The sequence below is a fragment of the Cibotium barometz genome, chromosome 29, assembly GCF_041138505.1.
Source record: "Cibotium barometz isolate CiBa-2024 chromosome 29, ASM4113850v1, whole genome shotgun sequence".
NCBI lineage: Eukaryota > Viridiplantae > Streptophyta > Polypodiopsida > Cyatheales > Cibotiaceae > Cibotium > Cibotium barometz.
This window is the reverse complement of record NC_141074.1, coordinates 13,501,553-13,526,048: the sequence shown is the minus strand read 5'-3', so window position 1 is coordinate 13,526,048 and position 24,496 is coordinate 13,501,553.

The window sequence follows — 24,496 nt, the reverse complement described above, 5'->3', positions numbered from 1 at the left end:
TTGTGCTTCAAACAGTTTTTGCTTATGGTTGAAAATGTATCCAATTGTATTGTGGGCACCCTCCGTTCTGATCGAGGGGGGGAGAGTACGTCTAAAGAGTTTGATGCATTTCTAGCTAGTCATGGGATAAAACACCAATGTACAGTGCCATATACCCCTCAGCAAAATGGTGTTGCTGAGATGAGGAGAGGAAAAACAGGTCACTTATGGAGATGGCACGATGTATGGTGGTCAAGAGCCAAGCTTTGCCACATACGTTTTGGCTTGAGGCTGTCATGTGTGTTGCATATGTACTCAATAGGTGTCCCACTAAGGCCTTGCAGTCTGTTACTCTATACGAAGCTTGGCATGGCAGGAAGCCTTCTATTGGTCACTTGCATGTCTTTGGTTGCTTGGCCTATGCTTTAGTGCCTGTGCAACAACATAGAAAATTGGATGATAAGGCTGTCAAATGCATTTTTGTTGGTTACAGTGCTAAGAGCAAGGGTTACAGATTGTATCATCTGCAGTCAAAGAATATCTTGATAAGTCGAGATGTTGTTTTTGTGGAAGATGCTGTGCAGCCTTTGTTATCATGTACCGAAGAGATAGGTGTGATTTCAGCATGCCTCTTATGCATCAGATTGTTATGCTTTGGCTGTGTCTAGTATGTGTGAAGAGGAAGAATCTCTTTCATTTAATGAGGCACAAAAATCAAAAAATTGGTTAGCTGCAATGCAAAATGAATATGATGCTATAATGAAGAATGGTTTATGGTCTTTGTGTGATTTGCTTATTGGTAAAAAGGTCATTGGATGTAAGTGGGTTTTTAAGTTAAAACGAAAGCCAAATGGCCGTGTTGATCGCTATAAGGCTAGACTTGTTGCAAAGGGTTATGCTCAAGAAAAGGGCATTGATTTTGATGAGACCTTTGGTCCCACTTGTCGTATGACTACCATTCGTAGCATTTGTGCATTGGCAGCTCATAATGGTTGGAATGTACATCAGTTGGACATAAAGATTGCGTTCTTGAATGGAGATTTGCATGAGGAGGTGTATGTATCGCAACCTCGTGGTTTTGTTCAAAGAGGGCAGGAAAACAAAGTGTACAGGTTGAAAAAGGCTTTATATGGTTTAAAGCAAGCTCCACGAGCTTGGTATGAAAAGATACATGCATATTTGACTGCACATGGTTTTCAGAATAGTCCAATAGAAAGCACTTTGTATGTTAAACGTGTGGATGATGTACATCTAATCATTGCTCTCTATGTCGATGACATGCTGCTCACAGGACCAAATGAGAGTCATATTGCTGATTTTAAGGCTGATTTGAATGCCTCTTTTGAGATGAACACTATATTCGTGAGTTTGGGAATTTTCCAACTCCCATTTTTTGAATACTAAAAAGGTGGGACCTGGGTAACATGCCTATAAGTTTCTCAAAACCATATCATGTGACCTATTGTTGGAAAGCGCTTGGAAAATGGAATCTAGTGAGCTATAGAGCGCTCAATTTGGAGTAACGGTGTTCAAGTTATGATTAATCCAAAGATTTGACCACGTGTCCCAAACTACTGAGAAATTCCCATATTCCCCAATATGGTGTTGATGTCAGATTTGGGGCATTTGCATCATTATTTGGGAATACGAATTAAGCAGTGTGATGGAGGTATTGCTTTGTGTCAGACAAAGTATATTGAGACATTGTTGCGGAGATTTGGCCTTGAAGACTATAAGCCTATTGCTACTCCAATGGAGACAGGTTTGAAGTTGAGTCTTCATGATGCTGGAGATCACTTTGATGTCACACTCTATCAGACAGCTGTTGGTTGCCTCATTTATGTATGCATTACGAGGCCGGACATTCAGTTTGCAGTCTCACAGGTGAGCAGGTTTATGCATAGCCCAGGGTCTCAGCATTGGAAGGCAGTTAACGCATCTTTCGCTACTTGAGTGGCACCATACATCTTGGGTTGTTTTATCCCAAGGGGGGATCGTTGCCGCCAGATTTACATGCTTTTTCAGACTCAAATTGGGCTGGTTGCTATGACACAAGAGTGTCCACAAGTGGTTTTTGTTTCATGCTTGGTAACTCATGCTTATCTTGGTTGAGCAAGAAGCAACCTACTATGGCCACTTCTAGTTGTGAAGCTGAGTACAGGGCAGCTTTGACAACTACGGTTGAGTGTGTGTGGCTCGGACGGCTTATGGGGCTGACTTGGGTGTTGGACAGGAGTTTGCCACCTCTATCTACACTGACAGTCAAAGCGCATTGGCAGTTACGAGAAACCCAATTTTTCATGCTCGCACAAAGCACATTGAGGTGCATTATCACTATGTTAGGGAGAGACTCTCAGCAGGAGAGATCAGCTTGGCCTATCTGCCAACACAGGACAACCTCGCCGATCTTTCACAAAGGCGCTTCCTCGTGAGAAGTTCGAAGCTTTCCGCAAAGCTTTGGGCTTGCTCCCCTTTGTGGACTGATCTACTTCGGGCATGGCACTTCCCTATACATGAGTGCCAGGTCTCGTTCACACCATCACTCCCAGGGGGGATTTGTTGCCATATATATAGGCAGTGATGTGTGTGAACACACTTAGGACCGCCGGGGCACTTTTGGGTAAGAAAATGAGATTAGGACTAAGATCTATCCTTCCAAGAAGGATTTAGCCATATAGGTGAGTATTCTTTCAAAAAGAGAGATTTACAATTCAAAAACATTACATTTAAGCATAAGAGATTAACATTAATGCATTTAAACAACATAAATTAATAAGGGGCATGGTTTTAAAGAAGAAACCATGGATTAAAAAGCTTCCCAAGCATTAGAGAGATTGGGAAGAAGATTACCATTCAAGAAGAGAGTAAAACATCACTCTACAACATTTTCACATCTAGGAGTATATTGAATAGTTGGCTGAAAACTTTGAATCATAAAAGATTCCCATTTAATATGCCTTGAAGCTCCAAAGCTTCACAATGGAGAGGCAAGGTAGAGGGATAATATAAATACACTAAACTAAAAATTACACTAGCATGTAAATACACTAAGATGAAAATAAAAAGGAATGAGATTCTATTTATAGGAGAGAGAGGCCACCAACCAAGTCCAACTAGGATCTAGAGGTTTCCAGCTTCAGTTGATCTAATTTGGACAAGTTTTGGACTACTTAGGCTCACTTTTCTGATCTAGTTTGAAAGAGGAGAGAGGAGAAATGAAATATCTCATTTTTTTGAATTAAAAATTTGGGATAATGATGAGATTCTAGGCGCCTTCTTCATGAGCTCCTGAGGTGTCAAAATTCTAAATTTTTACTAATAAATCCTCATTTTTTAACTATTAAGTGCTGTACTAGTCAACTCTTCATCTTATGTGAGAATTTACTCATTTTTGGGGATTTTTTTTTATTCTTGCATTTTTCTTATTCCAGAACTTGGATTAACCCTATTGGCCCTTTAGAACACTTTTTGGACCTTAATCCATAATTTTCTGAAAATGTGGACCCTTAGGCTAAGGTATCTTATGCATATATTCAATTAATTTCTAATGCATATTAGAAAACTCTTTTTAAATTTCTGTTTTAGGAGAATTCATCTTAAATAAAAGGGATAACTTTATATCCAAAAATATCTCAAAATTGTATCATCTCTCTCTAGAATATTTTCTCTCTCTAGACCAAAAACAAAGGAAAACGATGTTTTCTTGCATTCTGAATTAGGGGATGATTACAAGGGACTGAGGGGAGAACTTATACAACTTTTAGGGGCTGAGGAGGAACCTTACATCCTCTCCCACTTGCAAAACGTGAGATGTCCTCATCTCGTAAAGTGGGGTAGTCCTTTATCAGTTCTTCTTCTTTCTCCCAAGTGGCGTGCTCTAAAGGATAGAACTTCAACTTGACCAAAATCTCCCTAAGAACTCTATTCCTAAGAGCCTTCTCCTAAACATCTAGGATTTCTTCGGGTTGGAGTTCCATCTAGCCTTGAGTCTGAGAAGTTAACTGATGTTTATCATCCAGCACATGACTCGGGCGAGTACATACTTTTTAAGTAAACTGGCATGGAACACATTATGTACCTTGAGATGGGGAGGTAGAAGAAGTTCATAAGCTAGATCTCCTATCTTCTTAGTAATGGCGTACGGCCCACAGTATCTTGGAGAGATAGCTTTTTGTACTTCCCTAGAGATAAAGAACTTCTCTTGGGTCGTACACGAATGAAGACCATATCTGATTCTTCAAACACTCTCTCTATTCTTTTCTTATTAGCATACTGCTTCTGTCTGTCCTGGGCAGCCTTATTATCTTTGCGGATTGCCTGCATTTGCTGCTCCATATAATCAAGCATCTGTCTAGACATCTCTAGCTTGATCAATGGGTCGGACCAAGTTAATGGTGTGAGGCAATCTTGTCCGTAAGAGCTTTGAATGGGCTCATCCCGATACTTCCGTGATAAGAGGCATTGTAAGCAAACTCAACTAGATGTAAGTAGCTTAACCACTTCTTGGGTTCTCTGTCACCACAGCATGACCAAAGAATATCTTCAATTACTTGGTTTACTCTTTCAATCTGGCCATCTGTTTCTGGATGATAAGCTGTACTGAGATCTAAACAAGTTCCCACTGCTTCGAAGAATGCAGTCCAGAACCTTGACGTGAATTTAGGATCTCTGTCACTCACCACTATCCTGCTGGGTAAGCCATGCAGCCTGAAAATCTCCTTGAGGAAGACTCTGGCAATATCCACTGCAGTGTAGGTTTCTTTTACTGGAATCAGATGGGCAACCTTGGTTAGTATGTCAACTACCACAAAAATGGAGTTGTAACCTGATTGCACTGACAATAGTCGAGTAACAAAATCCGTACTGACACATTCCCACTTCATCTATGGAATGTCTAAGGGATCCAGCTTTCCTGGCATCTTAACCCTTTTTGCCTTGACTCTCTGGCATATTAGACACTGGCGCACATGATTAAATACATCCCTTTTGAGTCCTGGCCAGAAGAAGCTCTTCTTTACTGACATGTAGGTCTTTATGAACCCTGGATGTCCAGCTATCGGGCTATCATGGGCTTCTCTCAGAATTTTTTCCTTTGTTTCCTCATGATTGGGAATGCATAGCCGATTATTGTAATACATGCATCCTTCGTCCAATTTGTACCCAAGAACTCAACTCATTTCTTGAGGAGTCTTGCTTTCCTGCATCAGTAGTAGGGGCAAAGAATCTGTCCTGCATGATCTTCTCTCTTGCATCACTTATCAATGGATTTGACACCAATGTTATTGCAAGCAAGGAGGCTTTCCTACTGAGCGCATTGGCTACCACATTTTCTTTCTGTGGGGTACTTAATCTCAAAATAAAATTTCTGCAGGGTCTGCATCCACCTTTTTTGACGCATGTTGAGATCTTTTTGGGTGAAGAGCCACTTCAGACTTTGATGATCTATCTCATCAAGGTGAATCTCTGTCCCAAGAGATAATGTCTCCACAGCTTTAGAGCATAAACTACTAAGAGAGTAACTCCAAGTCATGGACATCATAATTTCTCTCATGTGTTCTGAGTTTTCTAGATTCATAGGCTACTGCATGTCCTTCTGTATAAGTGCACCTCCTAGGGCAAAACCACTGGCATTTGTCACTACCTCAAAGGGTATGGAAAAATCTGGCAATTTTAGGATAGGGTTGGTTACTAAGGCTGTCTTTAGCTTATCAAAAGCACTCTGACACATAGCGGTCCAATGAAATAGGGTACTCTTCTTGAGAAGGTTAGTCAAAGGGGATGCTATCTAAGCATACCTAGGTATAAAGGATCTATACCACCCGATTAATCCTAGGAATCCTCTGACTTCTTCTTTCATTGTCTTGGGCTCTGGCTAATCCAAGACTGCTTGGATTTTAGTAGGGTTAGGAGAAATCCCATCCTTAGATACTATAAATCCCAAGTATTTGACATGGTTAGCAGAGAAAGTGCACTTGCTCTTCTTTTGCAAAGTGTTGGTGCTTCCTTAGGATCTCCAAGACTTTACACACATGATCTTCATGATCGAGTGCTTTCTTAGAGTATACTAGGATGTCATCAAAGAAGACAAGAACAAATTCATCCAAGTATTCTCTGAGAATGTATTGCATGAGGCGATTAAATGTTGTTGGGGCATTTGTCAGTCTGAACGGCATGACTGTAAATTCATAATGCCCATAGCGAGTATTGATGGCTTTCTTAGGGATATCTTGATCCTTAATTCTGATTTGGTAATATCGAGATTTGAGATCTATCTTTGTGAACATTTGGGTTCCACTTAACTGATCCAAGAGTTCATCAATCCTAGGAATAGGATATTTATTCTTGACTGTCAACAACTGATTTAATCCTCTGTATCAATATAGAGTCTTAACGTTCCATATTTATTTTTCTGAAAGAGAACGGGTGTATCCCAAGTGAAACACTGGGTCTTATGAATCCTTGCTCTAGCAGTTGTCTCAACTACTCCTTTAGGTCTATGGCTTCAGGAATTGGCATCTTGTATGCACGTCGGGCTATCGGCTGAGCTCTGGGGGTTAGCTCTATCTCATGATCTACTTCACGAGTTGGAGGCATCTCAGTCAGCTCTTCTAGGAATATATCAACATACTCACTTAGCCACTTTGGTTCCTTAGCCTTTAATTTTCTGTCTACTGGATTCATTTTAACGACATAGACAACTTGCTTCTTTCTGATTCCCTTCAGCAATTTAGAAGCTTTTACTAATTGTAGAACTGGGGATCCGAAAATTTCACTTCCTTGAACTTGATTCCCGTGAAGGTCGAGGAAAGAGATGGTTCCATTGTGACAGTGATGAATGTCAGCTTGATTCTTATGGAGCCAATCCATTCCAAGGATTCCATCATAGATTCCCAAGGGTAAGACTTTGAACTGGCAGTCTGTTATATTCCCATCTAGATTAAACTGAATATGGTCTGTCTTATGGTGTGTAAAAAGAATCTTCCCACTGGCCAATTCTACTTGCATTGGTTTCCCTGTTTTCTAATCTAGGACTAACTTACACAAGCATCCACTAGGGGAAATAAAAGACTGTGTACTGCTTGAATCAATCAAAAGCTTAAAGTGCTTACCCTTTTACTCTGTTGGAGTTTGAAGAACTAAGAATTGATGATTCTACCCTTGATGTTCAATGGCGGCATAAATCTGTCCTCTTTCTTCCTCCACTACGTCAGCTATTGTGTGGTGGCTCTGGCTGCTGTACTGTCTAGGGTGGAACTCTCTCTCTCTGGCTTCCCCAATTCTAGGAGGTAGATCTGAGACTACTTTGCATTGAGGCTATAGGGCTAAGCTGGTACTCTTCTAGGGTTGCCCTGATTTTGGTGAGAGGGACCTTCATTGGATTGATATATGAAAGAGTCGGTATCGGCATTCTAGGACCTTGGATTCCCTGGCCCATTGTCATAAAAGGAGTTGGGCAATCCTTGAGCTGGTGTCCAAAACCTTGATAGCCAAAACACCTATTCTCACTTCGAAGCTCTTCCTTCTGCATCTTGGAAAGAGCTCGAGTTCCAAAAAATGTGCTGCGACGAAAAGGCCTTCCTTCCATTCTGAAACTTCCCATGTCCTTGTTTTGATTAGGACCTTGTTGTCTCTTAGGAAAGGTGGAAAGTTGGAAGTACTTCTTGGGGTTTGAAATCTTTTGAAGGACAAGGGAGCTAGCTTCGGGCGAGAACTTGACAACAAAGGCCTTGGCAAAGTCCTTCGCCATCCGCACTACTTCGGTCATAGAAGCTATCTTAGCATTCTTCAACAAGGTATCCAAGTGTTTGTTCATTCCCCGAATGAACCTAGCCATCAGCTGTTCTTCATCCAACGGTAAGCGAGTATTTGAGGAGGAGAGTGAAAGCCTGGTGATAATCCTCCATGGTTCGGCTTCCCTGGGTTAGCTTTAGGAACTCATCCATCTTTGTTTCCAAGAAGTTTGGAAGATAGAATCTCTTTCTTCTAAGGTATACTTTGAGATCGTCCCATGTCTGGGTGTTCCAATCCAAGCGATTTGTCTTGCAATGGTTCCTCCACGTTACTCTGGCTGTTTCTACAATCTTCAGCCTCTGCCTGGCAAGAGCCACCTTACTTTTTTCATTGTAACTAGTGACATCGAAGTACTCCTCCATAGCTTCGATCCACTTTTCTACAGCCTCACCTAAGTGTTCCCCTTCGCCCTTGAAGGGACCTGGTGGCGGTTGAGACCTATGTAGAGCTTTGGGAACGTCAGGGTCAAGCTCATCCTCATCTGTGTGAAACTTATTTCTTTAAACTCAATATCTGGTGTACATAATCACTTAGACAACTGGAGTTTTTGCAACATTCTTTATTTACATAAGATTTGTAATATATACATAGAGCAACATGGCTCCAAAAAGTCAATGCCTCAATTGCATACACATGAAACGACAATACTGTGCTGTTGGACATGACGCGATGCAATTGTGCTCTCACCGTCATTGGTTCTACAATTTTATTCCTTGGAATAAAACAGCTTAGAAGCTTGAAAATATGACAAGTGATTCTAAAATCTCGACGCTTGAGGGGTGATAAAGTATAACACTACGAACTACCCCTATCCTCAACAAAACCATTGCTAAAGAGACATTATGACTCAACCTCTCTGTTCGCTGATTGCAACAATAGGCATGGACATATTGCGCTGAGTACCACATATGCAGTCATCTCTCCACTGGGTTCAAAAAATATAACTCCTAGAAATGATTAGCAAGACTTGCCATGCTCATTCGAGTCTTGGCGAAGGAGAGGATATGCTCAAAAGCAAAGGCAATCATATCCTAATTCTGGGTAAGGTTGGGGATACCAAATAAGTACGGGGTGTCCATATATAGAATCCAATTTATCAATTATAAGTCTTCATCAATGAAGCTTAATCTGAATGAAAATATAACATATGAATGCACCTTTCTAAGATTTTATTATAAAATTTTATACCACATAAGTACGGGGTGTCCATATATAAAATCCAATTTATCAATTATAAGTCTTCATCAATGAAGCTTAATTTGAATGAAAATATAACATATGAATGCACCTTTCTAAGATTTTATTATAAAATTTTGACAAAACTCATCTTTGATTCTTGTGCTTTCAACAAAGCTCTGATACCACTTGTGAGACCCTTGCCCCCTCTGCGCATCGAAAGAGTGCTAGCAGCAGAAGTAGCATCCTCTTGCGCGAGGTAGAGCTTCCCACACTCGGGGCCTTGCCCACGGATGTCTGGGCAAGGGACTAGTCTGGCGATTTTTCTGAAACCAAGAACAGAAAAACTTTCCTCGCCCGGAAAGCACGGGCGATTCCTCCAAGAAAATCTTCTAACGAGGTCAAGAGCCTTAACTATCCTTTCTATTCCGACCAAACCCATAGGTCACATGGCCAAATCAAGGAGGGACTTGCACTTGGTTCATGGAGATCATCACTTTTTTCCCCACAAGCGAGGCACATCCGTTGATTCTTTCCTATAGAACAAGAATCTCCATGTGACTTACTTTAACTATCGTAACTTAAACCTAACTGAATTTTGTTATAGGAATCCACCGATCCAACCGGCCCATGGGTTAGCAACCACTGTATTGGTGGGATGCCTCTTTATAAAAATTAGGTTGTGTTTGTCCCGGGTTGTGTTTGTCCCGGGTATTGGTGGGATGCCTCTTTATAAAAATTAGGTTGTGTTTGTCCCGGGTACCAAGGAAAAGAGTTCCCAGGTCCCCTAGCCGGCACTCATGCAAAAATATAAAATAGACACACCACTTAAGCACCCAATATAAATTGCCTTTTTCTCCCTTTAAGATAAAATTGCAATAAAACCATGATGTTTCCATCATAATCCTCAATGTTCTAGTTCCATTGTTTTTACAAACAAGTGTCTTCTGGACTCTTCGTTGAAGACTAGCTTGTCAACCAACGAGATCCAATCTCATAGTTTTCAGTTCACTTAATTGAACTTCTCGACAATCCATGAATATCTTCCTCGACATACGCATGGGTGTCCTAGCAGTAGCAAGCCCATGCACCACCTCGTCAGAACCCTCTAGGATCCTCCTTAGGTGTCCTGGCACTTCACTCAGGGACCGCTTTGTCGACCCTCGCCATCGTACCGCCCGAAAGTGCACCATTTTTAACCATACCGAGGCTGGTCTAGCCCTTGACAGGCTTTGCCCCGCGAGAGACATCCTTCGATGACTCCTCGCCAGGTGTTACAACGTAAACTCTCCTTAGATTAACAATACGCCAAATGCTTCCTCCACCATTTTGGTGTAAGACAGTCCTTTACAAAAACAAAGTTTCTATGCAAGTAAGAATTTCCCATTGAGTTTGATTTTGTAAGACTCTTTTTTTTCAAAACCCAAAATTTCTCAATGAAAATCACGAATCTCGTGTCTCGATGATCCATCCATCAACGAATTTCTAACTTATTTCTAGACGATTTCGGGTCCTAGGGAAAACTCCTCTAAATCAGCCGATTATCCATTCTTCGTATTGAAGAAATGGAAATGGTCACAAGACTTGGCTTAATTTCTAATTCAAGAGATGGGCATGCATCTTACTGACCCACCTTTCTCACGTGGTCATGGTCTAGCACATAATTACTTGAATTTATTCCAAAAGATATTTCTCCATGTAACTGATAAAATAACTGTGATTTGTAATCGTAAGGGTAAATATCCAAAATTATAAAAATTCAGTCTTCCTTCGACATAATGGAACTATAAATAATTCTATTCGTGAATAATGGAATTTAACAAGGATATTTATTTTTCTAAATGATCCTTTAATCATTTTATTAAAATATTCACATAGAATTATACTAAAATATTCTTTTCTCCAATTAGACCTAGGCATCAATATGCCATAATTATCTACATAGAAATATGATGAAACATTCTCTTTTTGATACCAAAATTAATTTATGCATTTTCCTATTTAAAGATACGATGGAAGTTCCTCTTTTGATAAATAAATAAATAAAAATACCCATGTATATACATAACATGAATATACCTATTTTAAAATATGACAAAAATTAATCTTTTTACCATTTAGACATTTATGTTTACATACTATAAATGTATATTAAAAAATGTGACAAAAATCCATCTTTTAACATTTAAAAATGTTTTATGCATAGAATATCGTGAAAACTCCTCTTTTGCATTCTTAAAATTATGCATTAAAATAATTACATAAAAATATGGTGAGAATTCTTCTTTTAATATAAAATTTTTTATGCCTAAACCTAAGCATAATTACATTTAAGCATCTTATTTATTTTTAAAAATATCCAATTATCACTTTCCATATGAAAATAATTACAAGAATGTTAGCATAAACTCTCTTTCAACTTAAAATGAATAAATATGAATTTTTTTAACATAAAACAAGCTTAAATGAATTAATCCTCATTTTAATTAGATTAAAAATCATAAAAAGGCTTAATCTCCATCTCTAGCTTGTCAGGCCTAGAGTTTTGGGTAAGAAAATGAGATTAGGACTAAGATCTATTCTCCAAGAAGGATTTAGCCATATAGGTGAGTATTCTTTCAAAAAGAGAGATTTATAATTCAAAAACATTACATTTAAGCATAAGGGATTAACATTAATGCATTTAAACAACATAAATCAATAAGAGGCATGGTTTTAAAGAAGAAACCATGGATTAAAAATCTTCCCAAGCATTAGAGAGGTTGGGAAGAAGATTACCATTCATGAAGAGAGTAAAACATCATTGTTTTATTACCCTTTGGTTTTTGGCTTGATTCTTTAGGGAGATGTGAAGCCCACAAGAAGAAGCTTGGCCACCAAGAAGAAGAGGGTAATCTCCAAGAGAAGAAGAGGATTAGTGAATTAAAAATTGGGGGTAATGATGATATTCTAGGTGCTTCCTTCATGAGCTCTTGAGGTGTCAAAGTTCTAATTTTTTACTAATAAATCCTCATTTTTAAACTATTAAGTGCTGTACTAGTCAACTCTTCATCTTATGTGAGAATTTACTCATTTTTGGAAAAAAAAATTTCTTGCATTTTTCTTATTCCAACACTTGGATTAACCCTATTGACCCTTTAGAACACTCTTTGGACATTAATCCATAATTTTCTAAAAATGTGGATCCTTAGGCTAAGGTGTCTAATGCATATATTCAATTAATTTCTAATGCATATTAAAAAACTCTTTTTAAACTTCTATTTCAGGGGAATTCATCTTAAATAAAAGGGATAACTTTATATCCGAAAATATCTCAAAACTTTATTATCTCTCTCTAGACTAAAAACAAAGGAAAACAACGTTTTCTTGCATTCTGAATTAGGGGATAAAATTACAGGGGACTGAGGGGAGAACTTATACATCTTTTAGGGGCTTAGGAGGAACCTTACATCCTCTCCCACTTGAAAAATGCGAGATGTCCTCATCTCACAAAGTGGGGGTAGTCCTTTATCAGTTCTTCTTCTTTCTCCCAAGTGGCATCCTCTAAAGGATAGAACTTCAACTTGACCAAAATCTCCCTAAGGACTCTGTTCCTGAGAGCCTTCTCCCGAACATCTAGGATTTCTTTGGGTTGGAGTTCCATCTAGCCTTGAGTCTGAAAAGTCAACTGCTGTTCATCATCCAGCACATAACTCGGGCTAGGTACATAACTCGGGCTAGGTACATACTTTTTAAGTAAACTGACATGGAACACATTATGTACCTTGAGATGGGGAGGTAGAATAAGTTCATAAGCTAGACTCCTATTTTCTTAGTAATGGTGTACGGCCCACAGTATCTCGGAGATAGCTTTTTGTACTTCCCTAAAGATAAAGAACTTCTCTTGGGTCGTACACGAATGAAGACCATATCGAATTCTTCGAACACTCTCTTCGTTGTTTTTTTATCATCATACTGCTTTTGTCTGTCCTCCTGGGGAGCCTTAATATCTTTGCGGATTGCTTGCATTTGCTGCTCCATATCATTAAGCATCTGTCTGGACATCTCGAACACCTGGTCAATGGGTCGGACCAAGTTGATGGTGTGAGGAAATCTTGTCCGTATAGAGTTTTGAATGGGCTCATCCTAATATTTCGGTGATAAGATGCATTGTAAGCAAACTCAACTAGATGTAAGTAGCTTAGCCACTTCTTGGGTTCTCTGCCACAGCATGACCGAAGAATATCTTCAATTACTTGGTTTACTCTTTCAATCTGGCCATCTGCTTCTGGATGATAAGCTATACTGAGATCTAAACAAGTTCCCACTGCTTCGAGGAATGCAGTCCAGAACCTTGACGTGAATTTAGGATCTCTACCGCTCACTATCCTTCTGGGTAAGCCATGCAGCCTGAAAATCTCCTTGACGAAGACTCTCGCAACATCTACTACAGTGTAGGTTTCTTTTACTGGAATCAGATGGGCAACCTTGGTTAATATGTCAACTACCACAAAAATGGAGTTGTAACCTGATTGCACTAAAGATAGTTGAGTAACAAAATCCATACTGGCACATTCCCGCAGCTTTCTTGGCATGTTAACCCTTTCTACCTTGACTCTTTGGCATATTAGACACTGGCGCACATGATTAAGTACATCCCTTTTGAGTCCAGGCCAGAAGAAGCTCTTCTTTACTAACATGTAGGTCTTTATGAACCCTGGATGTCTGGCTATCGGGCTATCATGGGCTTCTCTCAGAATTTTTCCCTTTGTTTCTTCATCATTGGGAATGCATAGCCGATTATTGTAATACATGCATCCTTCATCCAATTTGTACCCAAGAACTCGACTCATTTCCTATAAGGAGTCTTGCTTTCCTGTATTAGTAGGGTAGCAATAGGAGCAAAGAATCTATCCTGCATGATCTTCTCTCTTGCTTCAGTGATCAATGGATTTGACACCAATGTTATTGCAAGAAGGAGGCTTTTCTCCTGAGCGCGGCTACCACATTTTCTTTCTATGGCTTGTACTTAATCTCAAAATCAAAATCCTGCAGGGTCTGCATCCACCTTCTTTGACGCATGTTGAGATCCTTTTGGGTGAAGATCCACTTCAGACTTTGATGATTTGTCACATCAAGGTGCATCTCTGTCCCAAGAGATAATGTCTCCATAGCTTTAGAGCATAAACTACTAAGAGAATAACTCTAAGTCATGGACAGCATAATTTCTCTCATGCGTTCTGAGTTTTTTGGATTCATAGGCTACTCTACATGTCCTTCCTGCATAAGTGCACCTCCTAGGGCAAAACCACTGGCATCTGTCACTACCTCAAAGGGTATGGAAAAATTTGGCAATTTTAGGATAGGGTTGGTTACTAAGGCTGTCTTCAGCTTATCAAAAGCACTCTGACACATAGCGGTCCAATGAAATAGGGTACTCTTCTTGAGAAGGTTAGTCAAAGGGGATGCTATCTAAGCATACCTAGGTATAAAGGATCTATACCACCCGATTAATCCTAGGAATTCTCTGACTTCTTCTTTCATTGTCTTGGGCTCTGGCTAATCCACGACTGCTTGGATTTTAGCAGGGTCAGGAGAAATCTCATCCTTAGATACTATAAATCCCAAGTATTTGACATGGTCAGCAGAGAAAGTGCACTTGCTCTTCTTTTGCAAAGTGTTGGTGCTTCCTTAGGATCTCCAGGACTTTACACACATGATCTTTGTGATCGGGTGCTTTCTTAGAGTATACCAGGATGTCATCAAAGAAGACAAGAACAAATTTATCCAAGTATTCTCTGAGAATGTCCTGCATGAGGCGATTAAACGTTGTTGGGGCATTTGTCAGTCCAAACGACATGACTGTAAATTCATAATACCTATAGCGAGTATTGATGGCTGTCTTGGGGATATCTTGATCCTTAATTCTGATCTGGTAATTCTGATCTGGTAATATCCAGATTTGAGATCTATCTTCGTGAACATTTGGGTTCCACTTAACCGAACCCAAAGTTCATCAATCCTAGGAATAGGATATTTATTCTTGACTGTCAATTGATTTAATCCTCTGTAATCATACAAAGTCTTAACGTTCCATCTTTCTTTTTCTGAAAGAGAACGGGCGCATCCCAAGGTGAAACACTGGGTCTTATGAATCCTTGCTTTAGCAGTTGTCTTAACTACTCCTTTAGTTCTATGGCTTCAAGAACTGGCATTTTGTATGCACGTTGGGCTATCGGTTAAACTCCGGGGGTTAGCTCTATCTCATGATCTACTTCACGAGTTGGAGGCATCTCAGTCGGCTCTTCTAGGAATATATCAACATACTCACTTAGCCACTTTGGTTCCTTAGCCTTGAATTTTTTGTCTACTGGATTCATTTTAATGACATAGACAGCTTGCTTCTTTTTGAGTCCCTTCAGCAATTTAGAAGCTTTTACTAACTATAAAACTGGGGATCTGAAAATTCCAGTTCCTTGAATGAGTCCTGTGAAGGTTGAGGAAAGAGATGGTTCCATTGTGACAATGAATGTCAGCCTGATTCTTATGGAGCCAATCCATTCCAAGGATTCCGTCATAGATTTCCAAGGGTAAGACTCTGAAACTGGTAGTCTGTTATATTCCCATCTAGATTAAACTGAATACGGTCTGTCTCATGGTGAATGTCAGCCTGATTCTTATGGAGCCAATCCATTCCAAGTGAATGTCAGCCTGATTCTTATGGAGCCAGGATTCCGTCATAGATTCCCAGGGGTAAGACTCTGAGACTGGTAGTCTGTTATATTCCCATCTAGATTAAATTGAATACGGTCTGTCTCATGGTGTGTGAGAAGAATCTTCCCACTGGCCAATTCTACTTGCATAGGTTTTCCTATTTTCTGATCTAGGACTAACTTACGCAAGCATCTAGGAGAAATAAAAGAATGTGTACTGCTTGAATCAATCAAAAGCTTAAAATGCTTACCCTCGTACTACTCTGCTGGAGTTTTGAGGGATTGAGAACTGACGATTCTACCCTTGATGTTCAATGGCGGCATAAATCTATCCTCTTTCTTCCTCCACTACATCAGCTATTGTGGGCGGCTCTGGCTGCTGTTGTCTAGGGTGGAACTCTCTCTCTCTCTGGCTTCTCCCAATTCTAGGAGGGGGATCTGAGACTACTTTGCATTGAGGCTACAGGCTGAGCTGGCACTCTTCTAGGGTTGCCTTGATTTTGGCGAGAGGGACCTTGATTGGATTGATATACGACGGAGTCGATATCGACATTCTAGGACCTTGGCTTCCCTGGCCCATTGTCATAGAAAGAGTTGGGCAATCCTTGATGATACCAGATAAGTACGGTAAAATCCAACTTATTAATGATAAGTCTTCAATGAAGCTTAATCTGAATGAAAATGTAATATATGAATGCACCTTTCTAAGATTTTATTATAAATTTTTGACAAAGTTAATCTTTGATTCTTGAGCTTTCAACAAAGCTCTGATAAAAGCTGTGAGACCCCTGCCCCATATACGCATCGCGACTCTGGAGTGCTAGCAGCAGAAGTAGCAACCTCTTGTATGTGGTGTTGACAAAACGTGGTGCTCATGCTAGATCAAGTGTGTGGAGAGGAGAGACTCAAAAAGTACAAGAACAATATCTTGCTTATTAAGTTGTTTATGAATACAACTAGGCCTTGCTCTCATACAAAATGCCTCATGGCTTCACCTTTAAATAGGTGAGTGTCAGGCAAAAATCTGAGAAGTGTTTTGGGTCTGTGTACATATGGGATGCTTGGTTTATGAATAAGCTTTGCCCTGAATGCCCTGGCAGATGTATAGAGCGGGTGGTTTTACAGTGAGCCGATATAGGCACGTTGTTTTTTTCGGAACAGATGCTGGAGATTTGGAAGTTTTTATTGCAATCAGTGTGGTGTGCGGGTGGTTGCCAAATGCAGGGCACCGACTGGGAAATGGCCGTGTCTTGGTAATAATGATGCTGATGATTCAAAGCCGGGGGCAGCTCTTGTATTGGAAAGTTGTGGGTGCGGCGTGATGATCCGAAGCATAGGAAAGGAGGAGCCATTGTAAGTGGTGGCCATCATTTTGAAGCTTTAAAAAAATAAATAAAAAATATAATACACATGGCCAATAATTTTAATAGCCACATGGAAGCCAACCTTGCTGCCAGCACGTCGTCTAGAAGGTGGTGGAGCAAACGAAAAGGAGAGAGAGCGAAGGAAGTGACGGCCTCTCTGGAAAAGGGCGCCTGGCAGGTAAGCGAAGAGAGCTGGCTGGAGCAGGTCTCTGGGGGGACTGAAAAAAAGAGGTGGCCACCTAGAGAATAAGGCCTAGTTCTGCAGATAAGAGAAGGGTGGAAGCAGGTTGCCGCCAACGACGTGAGGAGGTAGAGCGGGCTGGTGATTGCGTAGAGAGGCACAGTCGAGGAGGCGGCTCTGGTGTTGTCGGAGAGCTCACAACTAGAGTGGAGAGAGCGGGCTGGGGATTCGACAGTCCACGCAAACGGCAAGAGGAGAGCGTGAAGAGAGCTGGCCGTCATGTGTACAAGGAAGTGGAGGGTAGCGCAGAGCAGCAGTAGCTGGAGGTGACTGGGGAGGCGCCAAGAGATAAACTGAGTGTGGAGAGCAAGCAGTGGGGCTGGTGTAGCAGCTGGTAGCGCAGGTGAGACTGGCGGCTGCAGAGAAGCTGGATGACACCGAAACCTGCAGAGACCGGGCCTGTGTGAAGTGCGAGAGCTGTGGCTCTGAAGTGCAGAGAGGAGACGCGTGGGAAGGTGGTTTTTTGGTGATGCTGCGTTGAGCAGTTGGTGTTGGTGTGAAGAGCGAGAGGAACTGATTGTGCAGAGGCTCTGTGGTTGGCGAAGCTGCTGGTCATGACACACAGAGAGTGAGAGCTGTTGAGTTGAGGGTTAGCTGGTGGGGGCAACCTTTGAAGAGAAGAGTGGCTGGTTTTGTGTGGGTGATGATTGCAGGCAGAGAGTGGATGCTGACCAGAGAGAGAGCCTAGAGCGCAGTGCAGAGTTGGAAGCCGTCTCAAGTGTCACGGGCACGTAAAGCAGCTGCAGAGGTGGCTGGTAGTGCGCAGACAGGTGAGAAGGGCTGGTACCATAAGAATCGACGGGCTGCAGAGAAAGTTGAGGGTTGCTGGTGGGGCGCCCTCTGAAGAGTGCAGAGACCGGGAGACAGAGGCTTGGTTGTCAGACGCAAGGGTGAATTCCCTTGGTAGTAAATCCTGGCCAGAGTTCTGGTTTTTGGTGTAATTGCTGAGTTTGTTTATGGTGTATTGTGCTGTGTATGTTTTTGGTGAATGATCAGTTGTCTGTGTTGGTCTTGAGCTGTCTTTATGGTGTGGGTGGGTGGTGAATTGTGGAAAGTGTTCCAGCTGGTGGCTGGAACTCCGTTGTGTTGTTATTTTCCAAGTTTAGGAGGTGAAGGGCTATAGAGGGAGGTTCTTTTTTCTTTTTTTCACCTCGCATTCTTCTGGCGCCCCCACAGAGGATAGCTCAGGTATTTCTCTTATGAGGGTGTATGCCCCAGAGTAGGAGATTGAAGGAAGGTGTTTCTAGTTTTTTTCTTGGGATTTGAAGTGAAGCTTGGGGATCAAAATGTTGTCGTATCCAGAGATTTTTGGTGGGCCTAATGAAGATGTGGCAGATTTTTTGGAAAGGATGGAGGTTGCATGCATAAGCAACCACATCAATGAGCCGGTACAGGTATTGCGGCTACTGAATATATGTTTGAAGGGAGATGCAAGGGCATGGTCCAGAAGTTTTGAGGAGTCATTAAGGGTTGCTGAGCCAGGCATTCCAATGACTGAGGATGGATTGAAGACTGCTCTTTTGAACAAGTTCAAGAAGGTTGAGGATTCAGATAAAGTTTGGCATGAAGTGCAGGGGTTGATATAGGGTGAATTGGAGCCAATTGATGATTATGTGAAGAAATTCTCTTTGTTGTGGGAGACTTTGTGCAGGGCTTTGGGAGATGATCAGGTACCTCCGGATATGATGAAGAAGGATCGTTTTACTGCAGGATTGAAGCGAGGCATTCGCTGGAAGGTTGAATTAAAGAAGCCCAGGTCTTATGAGGATGCAGTGGAGATAGCTAAATCAAAGGATTGGAAATTGCAACGGATGAACCAGCTGGGGATGGTTCCAGTGGCAGTGAGGCCTGAAATGAGAAGGGTAGAAGTGGTACCGATGAGAACCGTGCTGGAAAGAGTGCAACCGACTGAAGTTCAGGTGAATAATGTCACACCACAGGTGACAAAGGTAGCACCCACAGCTGTTAACAGCTTCTGATGAAGGGCTTAAACATGACATGAGGCAAATGGTGGATTGTATGATGAATCTGAGTTTGCAAATGATGGGGAACACAGGTGGTGGACGTGGCCGAGGTAGAGGATATAATCAGGAAGGGGTTGAAAGTCAGACAGCCTATGGAAGTGGCCGTGGTTTTGGTGGCAGGGGTAGACGGTTCATTCCTACATGCTAGAATTGTGGTGAACTTGGACATCTAAGTACAGACTGTGATAAGCCTCAGCGAATGGGGGGTGATATGTATCCCTTACCCTCTCAGATTCCTAATAGGGCAAATGATTATGGTATTGAAATTAAAGGTGAAGCAGGGACTAGTGGGTTGACAAATGAGGAGAAGGGTAGAACTAAGGTGATATATGTGGTCACCCTTGAGAAGATGAAGGAAACAGAAGCTGATGTGATGCCTTTGGAAAAACGGATGCCACAGGAAAGGGAAAGCAGGGATGCTGCAGGGCCTAGCAAGAAGAAAGGTAAAGTGAAGGAAGGAGGAGATGTAAAGGTCAAGCAGAAGCGGAAGTCTCGTAGGAAATTTCAGGTGACTGATTTTCCACTAGGGGTTGGGCAGGATAGTTACAATTTGTAGGAGGACATGGCTGGAAGGAAAGCTAATATTACTTTTGGGCAATTGATAGAGTTAGCTCCCAACTTGAAGCGTTAGTGGAAAAGACTTGTGAACCCGAGAGAGAAGGAGCCTGCCAAAGGGATAGTGACTGTTTTATCTGTTCAGGAGTTGCCTGATATATGTCCTGTGGTGAATGTATGGTACAAAGGGAAGAATCTGGGAGAGGCATACATAGATGGTGGTGCACAAATTTGTGTAATCACATTAGCAGCTGTGGAGAGGCTTGGTCTTAATTTTACTGAAGCATTTGGATTTCGTATTCGGTTGGCCAATCATCAGAAGGTCAAATGCTTAGGTATGATCAAAGAGTTAGAATTACAGGCTTTTGATGTAAAGGTGCTTGTGGATTGTCATGTTATGCCTACAGGAATGGGTGCATTCCCCATCATTCTGGGAAGACCATGGCTGAGAGCGGTGAAGGCTGTACAGGATTGGAGGAAAGGAGTCATTACTCTGTATGACAGGAGAGGAGATAAAAGCAGTTTAATATGGATAACCAGAAGCCTGTTCATGATGAAGAGGAAAGTGAAGCTGATTCGAGTGTTGATGATACGACCAGTAGCACCACCACTAGTGAGGGAACAGAGGATACTTCATCCAGTGAGGAGGATGCAGAGATGGATGCCCTGGTTATTGATGAGGAAGTGCTTGGTGTTGAGGTTACCCAACAAGAAGAGGCCATACCGGAAGAATGCGAGGAAGTACAAGTGAATCATGAGCAAAGGTATGCATGTGATGTGAAAGAGTCTGCTTTAAAGTCTTTGGATGATGTACCTTTGTGGGATGAGTGGGATATAGAAAGTCTGCAGGATGATGAACCTGAGTTAGAGTTGGATGATCAGATGTGCATTAATGTTAAGAAAGCCATAAGTAGAATTGATGCTATGAAGGAAGAGCAACACCAGAAGTCTATGAATGATGTTGATGCTATGGATGAGATTATGGATGCTGTGATAGAGGAATTTCTTGTTGGCCTTGATGAAGATGAGCATATAGGAATTGAAGTGGATGCTTTGGCAATGGAGCCTTCTGAAGGGGAGTTTGTTTTGCCTGTAGTGGTTGGCTTTGATGGTGATGCTTCTTATGTTGATGAACAAGAGAGTGTTATGGCACAGTAGGTTTTTCTTGATGAGGCTTTCATTAGTTATTATCCTCAGCAGGAATTGCTTCACTGGTTCTCTAATATTGGTGTTGATCATATCAGTGATTTTGGAATTGAGATGAGGCAAGATAGTGTGTATGTTAGAAGCTTTGTTTCTAGAAGTTCTTATGTTATGTCGTGGGATGTGGGATGGCAAACTATGCCTGTGGAAGTTGACAGTGTTTCTTTTATCTTTTGGAATAGAGATGTTTTGGTTACATTGTATGATGCTCAAAGGATTGACGGAGGGAAACGTGGTCGTATGCTTACTGCTGATCATAAATGATTCAGCAGGCTAGGGGTTGGACAAAGTATGTCAGGCAAAAATCTGAGAAGTGTTTTGGGTCTGTGTACATATGGGATGCTTGGTTTATGAATAAGCTTTGCCCTGAATGCCCTAGCAGATGTATAGAGCGCGTGGTTTTGTAGTGAGCCGGTACAGGCACGTTGTTTTTTTCTGAACAGATGCTGGAGATTTGGAAGTTTTTATTGCAATCAGTGTGGTGTGCGGGTGGTTGCCAAATGTAGGGCACCGACTGGGAAATGGCCGTGTCTTGGTAATAATGATGCTGATGATTCAAAGCCAGGGGCAGCTCTTGTATTGGAAAGTCGTGGGTGCGGCGTGATGATCCGAAGCATAGGAAAGGAGGAGCCATTGTAAGTGGTGGCCATCATTTTGAAGCTTTAAAAAAATAAATAAAAAATATAATACACATGGCCAATAATTTTAATAGCCACATGGAAGCCAACGTTGCTGCCAGCACGTCGTCTAGAAGGTGGTGGAGCAAACGAAAAGGAGAGAGAGCGAAGAAAGTGACGGCCTCTCTGGAAAAGGGCGCCTGGCAGGTAAGCGAAGAGAGCTGGCTGGAGCAGGTCTCTGGGGGGACTGAAAAAAAAGAGGTGGCCGCCTAGGGAACAAGGCCCGGTTCTGCAGATAAGAGAAGGGTGGAAGCAGGTTGCCACCAACGACGTGAGGAGGCAGAGTGGGCTGGTGATTACGCAGAGAGGCACAGTCGAGGAGGCGGCTCTGGTGTTGTCGGAGAGCTCATGATGACTGGAGTGGAGAGAGCGGGCTGGGGATTCGACAGTCCACACAAACGGCAAGAGGAGAGCGTGAAGAGAGCTGGCCGTCGTGTGTACAAGAAAGTGGAGGCTGGCGCAGAGCAGCAGTAGCTGGAGGCGACTGGGGAGGCGCCAAGAGATGAACTGAGTGTGGAGAGCAAGCAGTGGGGCTGGTGTAGCAGCTGGTAGCGTAGGTGAGACTGGCGGCTGCAGAGAATCTGGACGACACCGAAACCTGCAGAGACCGGGTGACAGAGCAAGGAAGGTGGCTGTGCAAACTGTCAAGGGGAGGGCAGTAAGGCTGCCGCCTGTGTGAAGTGCGAGAGCTGTGGCTCTGAAGTGCAGAGAGGAGACGCGTGGGAAGGTGGTTTTTTGGTGATGCTGCGTTGAGCAGTTGGTGTTGGTGTGAAGAGCGAGAGGAACTGATTATGCAGAGGCTCTGTGGTTGGCGAAGCTGCTGGTCACGACACACAGAGAGTGAGAGCTGCTGAGTTGAGGGTTAGCTGGTGTCGGCGCCCTTTGAAGAGAAGAGTGGCTGGTTTTGTGTGGGTGATGATTGCAGGCAGAGAGTGGATGCTAACCAAAGAGAGAGCCTAGAGCGCAGTTGAGAGTTGGAAGCCGTCTCAAGTGTCACGGGCATGTAAAGCAGCTGCAGAGGTGGCTGGTAGTGCGCAGACAGGTGAGAAGGGCTAGTACCATAAGAATCGACAGGCTGCAGAGGAAGTTGAGGGTTGCTGGTGGGGCGCCCTCTGAAGAGTGCAGAGATCGGGAGACAGAGGCTTGGTTGTCAGACGCAAGGGTGAATTCCCTTGGCAGTAAATTTGTGCCAGAGTTCTGGTTTTTGGTGTAATTGCTGAGTTTGTTTATGGTGTATGGTGCTGTGTATGTTTTTGGTGAATGATCAGATGTCTGTGTTGGTCTTGAGCTGTCTTTATGGTGTGGGTGGGTGGTGAATTGTGGAAAGTGTTCCAGCTGGTGGCTGGTGGTGCCTCCGTTGTGTTGTTATTTTCCAAGTTTGGGAGGTGAAGGGCTATAGAGGCAGGTTCTTTTTTCTTTTTTTCACCTCACAGTGAGCAAGTGGACCTCAAGTCCATTCACACTCACACCCTTCTCTCACCCTTCTACATAACCTTAGTCCCTTAATACCCCCCCTCAATACCAACTATGAAAGAATTGGAATAGGTGGTATTGCACATAGGTTGCCTTTATAACATTAGGCATACAAGGATGTCATGGTGGTGTGGTTATCTAGGATTTACAAATGTGTTTCTAGAGCCTTAGAGGTTAATACAATGTTGCCTTCTAAGTCTTTATTTGTTGTCGATGAAGATGTACACCTCGATATGATGGTGCACCCCACTCTTTGTATTTGCTTGACTTCTTGTAGATGACATGGTTGAGACATACATGCCATTGCTTCCACCTCATGCTTTCCACCTTGACCATTCTCACACAATGATCATGACAAGGCTGCCACCCTTGCTTAAGTGGTTTGCTTTTAGTAGATGGTCCTCCAACATGCTTTATGCTTCCTTAAATAATATATCTCCTCCATGAGTAATGAGGTAGATTTAAATAGGGAAGGGAAAGGGAGGGTCTTACCACTTGCCTTATGGATTGGTCAAGGGCAATGTCTACTCCACAATTACAATAGCTTTTATGCATGTTGGTTAAATGATACCCTTTAGGGTTTGAAGTTACAAGCTTAATGAGTAATTGGTTGAGGTAAATACTCAAACAAATAAGGTTTATCATCTTTGGCTCAAGAAGGAGAGGACATGGCTCATAATGTTGCCAATGCCTCTTACAAAAGTAATGCCAAAAGATGCTTAAAATCATGACAACCAATAAGGTAGAGCACTTAGGGATGCTATGCTCAACCTTACAACTCATCTTAGACGATGAAAGTGTAGAATATGCAGCAGAATGAAATGCCTTGGGCTTGGGAAACGAGAGCATATGGCTTATTACATGCCTATGCCTCTTACAAACAAGAGCCTCAAGGGTAATACACAACAACATTGTAAATGAACACTTAGTGTACATGTGTTCAAGTTTAAACAGCTCAAGTATTGAGTTTGTTGATGAAAAAACCAGAGATCTTCAACCTCTTTGACTCATGAGATGAAGACAATTGGTTCATGGTTGCACCATTTCTCCTTGGAAGAAACGGGTTGACGATGAAGACTTGAATGTGGCACTTATGGTGTGTGCCCGACCTCCATGTTGATGAAGAAGAGCCTTCTTAATGTAAATGACCTCCTCCTTTGATGGTTAAGACCACCTTAGTGTTAAGCAACACTTTGGTTGATGATTAATATCACCATTAGCGTGTATAAAACATAATTAGTGTTAAAAAGCACATTTTTAGTATAAAATAACACTTATTTTGGTGATTAGTTCACCATTAGTGTTTAATAACACTATTAGT